The following is a 13,053-nucleotide window of genomic DNA, read 5'->3' on the forward strand; positions in this document are numbered from 1 at the left end:
TTAACCCTAATGTTAAATATTTAGCGTAACAAGGGTTCTTTTAACACTGATATTTGAAAAAGTGTATATACTTTTTCCAAGCCTCAGAATATAAAATGTGTTGTAATATCATACATATTGGTAAATCATATTTTCAGTTTGTCCTCAATTTCAAGTAAATCCTCAGCCAAATAAACTAGAAGGTTAATAAATCACTTTAATGACAATAAATGGAAGTTTCCCTAAGTATATTTCTGCAATAAATAGTTTCTATTATTAATTTTTGAAAGATTAATTTGAGGTGAGATTATTGTCAATAAAGTTGGGGATCCTTGGCTGTGAATTGCTATTCCTCATCTATGTATATTATATACCATTTTTACTCCTCCACCATGGAAAAACTAACTTCCAGTTTTAAGGTACTTCAACTGATACATTTATTAAGAAATTATCAATCTTGTAAATTATATTCTTCATGGTGTCTCACTGGCTAACTTTAAGATTGCAAATTTCTGTAGTATAGATAGAATAAACATGACTTAGTTTAGAAAAAAATACTGCTTTTCTAGAATTACAATAATATACTCTACTATTAAAATTAGAAGAAACGTAGTTTTTCCATTGGCATAAAATTGTTTCCCCATTGGGAACATTTAATACATAGTGATAATTAGTTATGGTAGATGTCTTGATTAGTGAATAGAGCATGAGTTTCAAAACCAAGATGATTTGACTTTAAGTTCCAGCTTTGCTTTTCTAGCTATGTGACTTTGGGCAAATTATTTAACATCTCTAGGCTTCAGTACCTTCTTCAAAATAGAGGTACTATTCAACTATCAGATAATATTCACATAATGTGCATTTCATAAATTGTAATCATTAATAATAATTAAGTTTTGGCCATTTTGTGAAGCGACAAAGACTGAGAGGTTGTGGCTGCATTGCCAACCTGGAGCAGTAGTAGCCTTCTCCGCACAGAACCTGGGAGTAGGAGACTCAGAATCAAATCTCTTCTCCTTCCCCCATCCTAGTTTTGGCTTTGGGAGAAACCTTACAAACACAATGGCTAGCAATGTTACCAACAAGAGAGATCCTCGTTCCATAAATTCCTGTGTGGTTTTTGAGAATCTCAGAACTCTTGAGGTCAAGAAGTCTGAAGTGGAGGCAATCTTTTTGTAGTATGACAAAATTTGGGGTTGCCCTGTTCATAAGGGCTTTGCCTTTGTTCAACATGTTAATGAGAGATACCCGGGCTGCTGTGGCAGGGGAGAACAGCAGAATGATCGCTGGCCAGGCTTTAATATTAATCTGGCTGCAGAGCCAAAAGTGAAGTGAGGGAAAGCAGGTGTAAAATGATCTGCAGTAGAGATGTATGGCTCATCTTTTGACTTGGACTATGATTTTCAATGGGATTATTACGATAGGATATACAGATACCTAGCACATGTTCCCCCTCCTCCTCCCACTGCTCAGGCTGCTTTGTCCTTGAAAGGCCAGAGTGCATTAGAAAACACCTCATGAAGCGGCAAAAGTGGCTCTAATTCTGAGTGGACAAGGGGATGTCCCAAGTCTGGAAAGTTGAAAGGAGGTGATGTTTAGGCTGTGAAGAAGGAATTGACCCAGATAAAACAAAATGTGTGTTCTCTACTGAAAAACATGAAAAAAAAAAAATGAAAAGGAACAGAGCAAACCAGCGGTAGAGATGAAGAATGGTAAGTCAGAAGAGGAGCAGAGCAGCAGATCACTGAAGCAAGGTAAGACTAATGTGAAGATGCAGTCTGAGGGGGATGCAGATGACTATTGGATGATGATCATAAGGAAGATGGGGGATGATCAGCTGGAGTTAATCAAGGATGATGAACAAGAGGCTGAGGAAGGAGAAGATGACAAAGACAACGCCAATGGCGAGGATGACTCTGAAGCATATTGTGGAGTTTAGAAATCTTATCCAATTATTTTATTACCTAGGTGCTTGTAAGATCAGCTCTTTCACCAGATTCTCTCCCCTAGTACCTTCAAAGCATGCCCACTGTTCTCACCATCCTTGCCCCTCCCATGTTCACTAATTCATATTGCCCTGTGCCTAGTCCCATTTCACTTCCTTTGACACTTTTTGTCGTTTTGTAGTCTTACCTTATAATTTATGCTTTTAATTTTTATTCCTATTTATGACTTAATAATCAAAAGAATGTATGGTTATTATCAACTGTCTCCAAAATAATCTCTTGTTATGCATTGAGTACAGTTCTTTTCATTCATACATAAATTCAGTAGTTGCTTCCCTAACTGCAGAGTCAATCTCATTTATTTGAGTAGCACCGGAAACCATCCTTGAGTTTAAAAGCATATATGTTATATTCTCACATAAGTTTGCATGTGAGGCAGTTCAACACAAATGTAACAATGTGTTTTGGTGAATGAGAGTTGGCATGTCAGTTGTATTTTTTAGAAAATTAATCAGCATTATCAATTTAAGATTTGTTCTCTAAAGTTGATACTGTGGGATATTTCTGTGAACAGCCCGATGTTTGGGACCTTTTTTCCCTCAAAATAAACAGGTCCTTATTAAACCAGGAATTTGGAGAAAAAATTAATATCATAATCATATACTCATTCAGAGTCTTTATCCATGTGCCTTGGTGGAACACATGATCTCAATCAATCCGAATCAGATCACTGCTGGGACCAGTAGTCAACTATTCAGCCAAATGTCAGGATGGTGTGGTAGAGATAGATTTAAAACCGTAAGTAGAACCCATAAGATTTAATGATTGACTTGAGATGAGTGTGGAAAAATAAATAGTCCAGAACCATACCTGAGTAACCATGGTTTAAGTTATTCAGTAAATGGGGGTACCATTGATAAGAAAATGAATTCTCAAGAAGGAGCAGGTTTGGAGAGAGAGAGAGAGAGAGAAAGAGAGAGAGAGAGAGAGAGAGAGAGAACTTTGGGGTATCCTTGGGACATTCAGAAACTGGCAGCTAAATGGCCGCTTACTAAATGGCCAGGAAATCAATGGAGAAGTTTGAGATAGGTCTAGAGAAATAGACATTACTAGTATAGTTGAAATAACTGGAACTACTAGTGTGAGTGAGACGAATCTAGAATTGTAATTTCAAGATTGCAGTTTTATTCAGAAAATTAAAGGGTGCAAAGGGTAGGAAGAGAAATAATAAAATATATCCAGACCTGTTTATCCAACTGTTCACTAAATAGCCACACACCCTTTTTATCTTTATAATGCATTACTGAAAGAACCAGTGTATATGCTATTACGTCTACCTAATATGCCCTTTTTACTTTCTCAACTACTCCCTGTTGTTATCTTTTAGCAAACTCCTTTTCATTTTCCAGGATTCCATTTAATGTCAACTAACCCAAAAACCTAACCTGTAAACTCCATTTAACTTCAACTAACCTGGAATGCTCTATGTACATCTGTATCACAGTAGTCGTTATGGACTGAATTTTGTCTCCTTCCTCCAAATTTGTATGTTGAAGTCTTAATCCCTACTCCCTCGGAATGTGACTGTATTTGGACATAGAATTTTAAAGAAACAATTGACATTAGATGAAGTCACTACGGTGGGCCCTAATCCAGTATGACTTGTATTCTTATAAGAAGAGGAGTCTGTGACACATAGACACACACAGAGGAAAGACCATGTGAAGACAAAGGAAGAAGATAAGCCAGCCATCAACAAGCCAAGAAAAGAAGTCTCAGGAGAAACCAAACCTGCCGACACCTTGATCTTGGATTTCTCGCTTCCAGAACTGTGAGAAAATAAATCTTGGTTTAATCTATTCAGTCTGTGATACTTTTGTAATGGCAGCTCTAGCAAACTAATACAGCTCTTTAACACATGTACTGAAAGAACTGAAATCAGAACTTTGAAGAGATATCTGAACTCCCATGTTCATTATAGCCTTACTCACAACAGACAAGGTATGGAAACAAGCGAAGTTTCAATTGACAGATGAAGATTTTAAAATGTGGTATATACGTACAATGAGATATAATTCAGCCTTGAAAAAGAAAAATCTTGCAATACATGCAATAACATGTATGAACCTAGAGGACGTCAAGTTAAATAATCTGGTCACAGAAGGACAAATACTGCATGATTCCACTTACATAATATATCTAAAATAGTCAAAATCATGGAAGCAGAGAATACAATTGTGGTTTCCAGGGGTGAGAGGTGGTGTAGGGGAAATGGAAAGTTGTTTTTCCATTGGTAGAAAGATTCTATTATGCTAGATGAATAAATTCTAGAGATCTGCTGTACAAGGTAGCACCTATAGTTAACAAAATAGTACTGTGCACTTCAAAATTTAAGAGGATAGATCTTGTGTTAAGTCTTAGTACTGCAAAAACAAACAAAAAGTAACACAAAGGGACACAAAGGAAATTTGGTAGGTGTTAGATATGTCTATTATCTTGATTGTGATGATGGTATTAAGGGTATTTGCAGGTGCACAAATTCCTCAAATTGTACTCATTGAATTTGTGCAGTTATTTGTATATCAATTAGATCCCAACAAAGCTGGTAAAAAATAAGAGTTGACTAACAAAACCAAATAGCACAAAAATGTCAAAATAGAAATTTTAAAATGAATATTTCATAGAGGCAATTGGGACACATTCAAATATGACTGGGCAAAGAGTAGAGCCAGGCAACATGAGGCAGAGAAAAAAATGCTGTTGTAATAAATCTATAAGACAACCTGACACAAAATTGATGCCCATCGGTTTATGAATATTGTGGTGTACTTAGAGGTTCTTCTTGTGGATAATAGGCAAATTGTTGTAGCTCTATGCTATAGCAGATCTTTGGATTTACAAGGTATATATTTTTGTATCAATGAGATAATTTTATATTTGCGCCAGGCACGGTGGCTCACACCTGTAATCCCAGCATTCTGGGAGGCTGAGGTGGGTGGATTGCTTGAGGCCAGGAGTTCACGACCAGCCTAGACAACGTGGTGAAACCCCATCTCTTCTAAAATTACAAAAATTAGTCGGGCATGGTGGTACGTGCCTGTAATCCCAGCTACTCAGGAGGCTGAGTCAGGAGAATTGCTCGAACCCGGAAGGTGGGGGTTGCAGTGAGTTGAGATAGTGCCATTGCACTCCAGCCTGGGCAACAGGGTGAGACTTCATCTCAAAAAAAGTTGTAATAATGATAAAAACTTAGGTCTGCAATTTGGTGTATATTGATCATAACATGAAATATGTCTCCCGCTATTACTGTGTGGGAGTTTAAATCTCTGTGAAGGTCTCTCAGAACTTGCTTTATGAATCTGTGTGCTCCATAAACATATATGCACCCAACACATATCCATAAAGCAAGGTCTCTAAGAACTTGCTTTAAGAATATGTGTTGGGTACATATATATTTAGGATGGTTAGGTCTTCTTCTTGAATTAAACCTTTAACTACTAAGTAATGCCGTTCTTTGTCTTTATTGGCCTTTTTGGTTTAGCATCTGTTTTGTCTGAAATTAGGACTGCAACCCCTACCTTTTTTCTGTTTTTCATTTGCTTGGCGGATTTTTCTCAAACCCAATTCAGCTTCTTTCAATAACACATTCTGCAAGGAGAGTTAGTATTCTGGTTACTATTCTCTCGCCATCAGAATCTTAACTGAAAAGAAAGGCAGGGTCTATTTACTCCAGAAAATTATATGTTACTAATTGAATGAATTCTGAAATATAGATGATGAAATTATTTATTTTAAATGACTCTATTAAAATTCTGCAAAGAGAAGGTCCAGTTTACTATACATACTTATATCCGATGCACAACAGTCTAAGATACATACTATTTGAAGAATTTTGTTTGCCAGTGGGAGCACAAAGGTAAGTAAGATATCATCTCCGTACTGCAGAGCAATGGACACTAGTGGATAATACAAATACATCAGGCAAACATGTCTTATCTTGCAATTCATTTAGTCAACAAATATTTGCAGAGTGAACCAAAGTTAAACTTGAGTGACACTGCTACTACACTACCTCTAGAGATTATAGGCATCTTACCCATCACCCTTACTGATACCACATGAAGCAGCATCCCATGAAGCCAGGTGACAGCAACCACTGGTTTTGTTTTTGAATTGCTACCACTTTGATTCACTAGCATACATACGTATCAGACTGGGAGTAACAGTTTCAATATTGGCTCAGTTGAGAATGTAGTCCAAACAACAGTACTTGCATACTTTAATTCCTACCATTCAGACATCCACTGGAACAACTGCTATACAAAGAAATGCCCCCTTCAACTTTGGTGGGTAATACACAGGTACTTTTTGCCATCATTGCCACTTCAAGGCCCAATGCTATTTGCTTTAATAGAAAACACTTCAACTTTGCTTTTGCCACTTGGCTCTCACTTAGTACCTCAACAACTACAGGTTGTGTAACTTGTAGTCGTGTAGTGTGGAGTTTAATTAAAGTTAACAGGAACAGCTGGATCAGTTTCTACTGCTTCTACAATAACTTTAATCACCTTTTCCATCAAAGGTGCCAAACTGGGAACACTATATAGACACTTTTTTGGTGAACTGATTAGAAATCAGTCTCATTACAAAGAAATTACCTTACCTAACTGGCCAGGATAGTTGGATACTAGAGGCCAGAGGGTCCTAGGTGAAGGCCAGAGTAGGGATTGCGGTAGTTAAGCAAGGAAATAAAATGTTTAAAGCTCCATGTTTGAGCTTATATGCTAGTAAAAGAAAGATGAAATCAGTAATGTGACATCTTTCACTGACAAACTCAGTAGTAAGAACAGGAAGAGAAAGGTGGGAAGGAAATTATGCTTACTGAGATCCCGCAATCTGCCAACTATTTATTTAAACACATTGAACCTTATGACAGGTCCATGAAGGAGAAAAACAAAACTCATAGAAATTAAGTAACTTACCGAAGGTCACATTCTTAGAAAGTTCTTGCTATAGACTGAATTGTTGAAGCCCTAATCCCTAATGTGATAATATTTGGAGATGGGGCCTTTGGGAGATAAGTAGGTTTAGGTGAGGTCATAAGGGTAGGGCCCCCATGGTAGGATTAGTGCCCTTGTAAGAAGAGGAAGAGACTTTCACTTTCTCTCTCTCTCTCTCTCTCTCTCTCTCTCTCTCTGCTGTCTACAAACCAAAAGAAAAAGGTACATCCAACTCTAAGCCAGGAAGAGAGTCCATAACACAGCCCCACTGTCCCGGCACCCTGATTTTGGACTTCCAGCATTCAGAACAGTGAGAAAAACAAACAAAACAAAACAAAAACACATTTCTGTTGTTTAAGCCACTAAGTCCATGGTATTTTTGTAATGGCAGCCCAAGCAGACTACCACAGTAGTACAAGCAAAACTACACTTTAGAGCTGAAAATTTCAAATTCATGATTATCTCATTTCAAAGTTTGCTTTCTTTCTACTTACATTTTCCAGTTACATTTCTAGTACCTGGTTGATTCACAAGGAATCTAAAAGGATGCTGAAGCCAGAGTTAATCTTATCAGTGGCTGTAGTCTTCATAAAGACCTATTATAAGACTGTCAATTCTTCACCAAAATTCGTTAGACTCAGCTTCTTTCTTAATCTTTAAGCATCCTACTTTTTTCTTAGGTCCTAAAACTTCTCATCATAACAAAGATATCAATATTGACATCTAACAGTATACCCTGAACACCCAGGACTTTCTCCTCCTTAAATTCACTTACCTTGCTAAATTATGAATGCAAACCCTTCCACCAAACTGCTTTATTTTTAAAATCCTAAGGATATGGATGTCTAGACACAGATAGTAAATGCCTCGTCATCGTAGAAGAAGCAGAATAGCATTATTATTGCAGGAAAAGATTGACTAGGAGAGTGTATTCATCTGTTTTCATGCTGCTGATAAAGACATAACCGAGACTGGGAGGAAAAATAGGTTTAATTGAACTTACTGTTCCACATGGCTAAGGAGGCCTCAAAATAATGGCAGGAGGCAAAAGGAAGTTCTTACATGGTGGCAGCAAGAGAAAATGAGGAAAATACAAAAGCAGAAACCCCTGATAAAACCATTAGATCTTGTGAGACTTATTCACTACCACAAGAAAAAATATAGGGACTTATTCACCACCACAAGAAAAATGTGATTCAAATTATCCTCCACTGGGTCCCTCCCACAACACATGGGACTTATGGGAGTACAGTTCAAGATGAGATTTGGGTGGGGACACAGAGCCAAACCATATCAGAAAGAACACTAAGATTCACCAAAGAAGAGACAGAAAACACTAAAAGTAATCAAGGAGAGGGTTCAAGGCAGCTTGCCTTGCCAGGAACTGACCGAGACCCAAGAGAGTCTCTCCTGGACATAGGATAACAGTAAGAGAGAAACCTCCATGGCTCAGGTTATATGATATTGGCTACAGGAGAATTCGTGGACCCACCAGGTCCTTGGGCCTGACATACAGAGCTGTGTAACGATTGCACAGAGACATTACTCCAGAAAGGGAACCCACATGAAATCCCACAGGCATTCATGCTTAGAGAAGCCTCAGCCAGAGGCTTTTGAGAGCCCAGATATCAATACTGAAGAAATAGACACAGCTACTGCTGCTGTTCTGCTCCAAAAGGGAGAGGGCAGACAGGGCACTCTCACACACCACTAGGGGAATGGATCCCTGCTACCCTACTGTGGGCTGCTGTTGAGAATGAGACTGTACGCTCCACAGCTTCTTGTCTATGCTACTTGCCTGGGAGAAACCTTGCCCTCTATGTTCTTAGAATCAAGGAACAATTCTGAGAGTATACACTGGGCTGTGCCCCTACCTGCAGTCTGAGTTTGGGCTGACATAGCTGCAACTCCTGCCTAGCCAAGGAGGGTAAGGGAAACCAGTCCCTTGCATGAAAATCTGGAAAAAATATCCACTACCCTGCAATGGGTTGCTGTGAGACTGGAGTGGTCCACACTCCCCATGGCTTCTTGTCCATGTTTCTCACCTGAGAAGGTCCTTCTCTCTCGGTCATAAGTCCAACAGCTGGTACCATTTCGAGTGTTTAAGCAGGGTTGCATATCACCCTTGATCTGAGTTTGAGGTAACATGGCTGCAGCTACCACCAAGCCAGGGGAAGGACAGGAGAGACCAAGCTCTTCTAAGCACAGTTAGGACAATACACACTGCACTGCTATGAGTGGCTGTGGGACTGGGAACTAGCTGATCCAACCCACTGTAGCTACCAGGAACACCAACATTGACTGCTTGCATCCCAGTGGGATGCTCCACCACTACTACTGCCATCACCCACACCACACCAGCTGCACAAGGTCCTGAGAACATACCCACACATCTGGTGCATTGTTCCAAATACTTGCTTCTAAGTAAGATACTTGGAGGCCCAAGAATAAGCCCCCCAGAATCCACTAACACTTTAGAGAGTGTAAGCTGCTCTGAGGCATAAAAACAGGCACACTCACTCCAATTCTGACTCCACTGGGACCTGAAGACTGACTCACTTGGTATCCAAGTCCCCAGAAAAACTTTACCACAACCTCAACTAATAACTGTACCCTAAGCCACAGAGGAAGTCACAGATACCACTGACGCTATGTATTGCCAGATAAGTCATACAAAGATCATACTATGGCAGGCATTCAAATTCAAAGCCCAAGTATCTTACTCAATCAACAACATATGTACATCTTCAGGAAAATTTCTTATCTATAAAAGCAATTTCAAAAAAAATGGAACAAATGATTGTTACACCAGAGGTGCAGATATCAATGGAAGGATAAATAAAACATACAAAGCAAGGCAATATGACACTACCAAAAGACCACAACAATTGTTCAGCAACAGGTCCCAATCAAAAATCTTCAAAATGTCAGATAAATAATTTAAAATATTAATTTTAAAGAAGCTAAATTAGATGCAAAACGAGTCAGAGAACCTATACAAAGTAATCAGAAAATCAATTTAGGATACGAAATAGAAATTCACCAAGGGGATAGATATCTTAACAAAAAGCAGAAAATCTGGAAATAAAAAAATTATTGAAGGAAATACAAATTACCCTTGGGGGGCGAGCAAGATGGGTTTAATAGAACAGCTCCAGTCTCCAACTCCCAGCTGAAATGACACAGAAGACCGGGTGATTTCTGCATTTTCAACTGAGACTCCACCTCTGGGGACAGGGCACAGCTACACAACAACAACAACAACAACAAAAGCAGCAGAAACCTCTTTGCAGACGCAAACGACTCTGTCTGACAGCTTTGAAGAGAGCAGTGGATTCTGAACACGGAGGCTGAGATCTGAGAAGGACAGACTGCTCAAGTTCAAGTGGGTCCCCTGACCCCTGAGTAGCTTCCAACTCGGGAGACATCCCCACTAGGGGCAGTCTGACACCCCACACCTCACAGGGTGGAGTACACCCCCTGAGAGGAAGCTTCCAAAGCAAGAATCACAGGTACACTCGCTGTTCAGAAATACTTATCTTCTGCAGCCTCTGCTGCTGATACCCAGGCAAACAGGGTCTGGAGGACCTCAAGCAATCTCCAACAGACCTACAGCTGAGGCCCTGGACTGTTAGAAGGAAAACTATCAAACAGGAAGGACACTCCACACCAAACCCCATCAGTACATCACCATCAATGTTAATCAGAGGCAGATAAAACCACAAAGATGGGGAAAAGCAGGGCAGAAAAGCTGGAAATTCAAAATAAGAGCACATCTCCCCGGCAAAGGAGTCGCGACCATCACAGCAACGGATCTAAAGCTGGACGAGAACACTTAATTTAGATGAGAGAAGAAGGCTTCAGTCCATCAAACTTCAGAGCTAAAGGAGGAATTACTGCACTCCAGCAAAGAAACTAAAAATCTTGAAAAAGTGGAAGAATCTGACGGGCGAGTAATTAATGCAGAGAAGGTCATAAACGAAATGAAAGAGATGAAACCATGACACGAGAAATACGTGACAAATGCAATGCTTCATAGTAACTGACTGATCAACTGGAAGAAAGAGTATCGCATTGAGGATCAAATGAATGAAATGAAGCGCAGAAGAGAAACCAAAGAAAAAGAAGAAAAAGAAATGAACAAAGCCTGCAAGAAGTAAGGGATTATGTAAAAAGACCAAATCTACGTCTGATTGGGGTGCCTGAAAGGAGGGGGAAAATGGAACCAAGTTGGAAAACACTTCAGGATATCATCCAGGGAGAACTTCCCAACCTAGTAGGGCAGGCCAACATTCAAATCCAGGAAATACAGAGAACGCCACTAAAGATACTCGAGAAGAGCAACTCCAAGACATTAATAATTGCCAGATTCACCAAAGTTGAAACAAAGCTGCCCGCAGAAGAAAGCAAGCCCATCGAACTTCTGTCCCGTCGCTAGAAGTGCAGCCAACATCTGTTGAAAAGAATTTTCAACCCAGAATTTCATATCCAGCCAAACTAAGTTTCATAAGTGAAGGAGAAATAAAAATCCTTTACAGATAAGCAATGCTGAGATTTTGTCACCATCAGGCCTGCTCTTACAAGAGACCCCTGAAGGAAGCACTCAACATGGAAAGGAACAACCGGTACCAGCCATTGCAAAAACATGCCAAAATGTAAAGACCATCGAGGCTAGGAAGAAACTGCATCAACTAACGAGCAAAATAACCAGTTAATATCATAATGGCAGGACTGTCTACACATAACAATCTTAACCTTAAATGTAAATGGACTAAATGCTCCAATGAAAAGACACAGACTGGCAAACTGATAAAAGAGTCAAGACCCATCAGTCTGCTGTATTCAGGAGACCCATCTCACACGCAGAGACATACATAGCTCAAAATAAAGGGATGGAGGAAGATTTACCAAGCAAATGGAGAACAAAAAAAAGTAGGGTTGCAATCCTTAGTCTCTGATAAAACAGACTTTAAACCATCAAAGATCAAAGAGACAAAGAAGGCCATTACATAATGGTAAAGGGATCAATTCAACAGGAAGAACTAACTATCCTAAATATATATGCACCCAATACAGGAGGCACCTAGATTCATAAAGCAAGTCCTTAGAGACTTACAAAGAGACTTAGGACTCCCCATACACAATAATGGGAGACTTCAACACTCCACCGTCAACATTAGACAGATCAACGAGACAGAAAAAGTTAACAAGGATATCCAGGAATTGAACTCCATCTCTGCAGCAAAGCAGACCTAATAGACACATCTATAGAACTCTCCACCCCAAATCAACAGAATATACATTCTTCAGCACCACACATCGTACTTACTCCAAAATTCGACCATATGCAATTGGAGTAAAGCACCCTCAAAGCAAAATGTACAAGAACAGAAATTATAATAAACTGTCTCTCAGACCAGGCAATCAAACTAAACCTCAGGACTGAGAAACTCAATCAAAACTGCTCCACTACATGGAACTGAACAACCTGTTCTGAATGACTACTTCGGGTACATAAATGAAATGAAGGCAGAAATAAAGATGTTCTTGAACCAATGAGAACAAAGATACAACATAACAGAATCTCTGGGACACATTTAAAGCAGCAGTGTGTAGAGGGAAATTATAGCACTAAATGCCCACAAGAGAAAGCAGGAAAGATCAAAAATTGACACTCTAACATCACAATTAAAAGAACTAGAGAAGAAACACATTCCAAAGCTAGCAGAAGGCAAGAAATAACTAAGATCAGAGCAGAACTGAAGGAGATAGAGACACAAAACCCTCCAAAAATCAATGAATCCAGGAGTTGGTTTTTTCAGCATCAACAAAAATTGATGCACCACTCTAGCAAGACTAATAAAGAAGAAAAGAGAGAAGAATCAAATCCCATCTAATTAAAAATGATAAAGGGATATCACCACCGACCCCACAGAAATACAAACTACCATCAGAGAATAGTATAAACACCTCTATGCAAATAACCTGGGAAAACCTAGAAGAGCCGATAATTTCCCTGATTAATTCTACACTCTTCCAAGACTGTCCAGGAAGAAGTTGGAACTCCCCTGAATAGACCAATAGTAGGCTCTTGAAATTGAGGCAATAATTAATAGCCTACCAACCAA

General features: G+C 39.3%; 1 pseudogene; it reads left to right on the forward strand.

Annotated features, from left to right (window-relative positions):
• The first annotated feature begins 825 nt into the window (after window positions 1–825).
• LOC101026807 lies at window positions 826–2,569 on the forward strand (annotated as a pseudogene).
• The last annotated feature ends 10,484 nt before the right edge of the window (window positions 2,570–13,053 follow it).

The sequence above is a fragment of the Papio anubis genome, chromosome X (assembly GCF_008728515.1).
Source record: "Papio anubis isolate 15944 chromosome X, Panubis1.0, whole genome shotgun sequence".
NCBI lineage: Eukaryota > Metazoa > Chordata > Mammalia > Primates > Cercopithecidae > Papio > Papio anubis.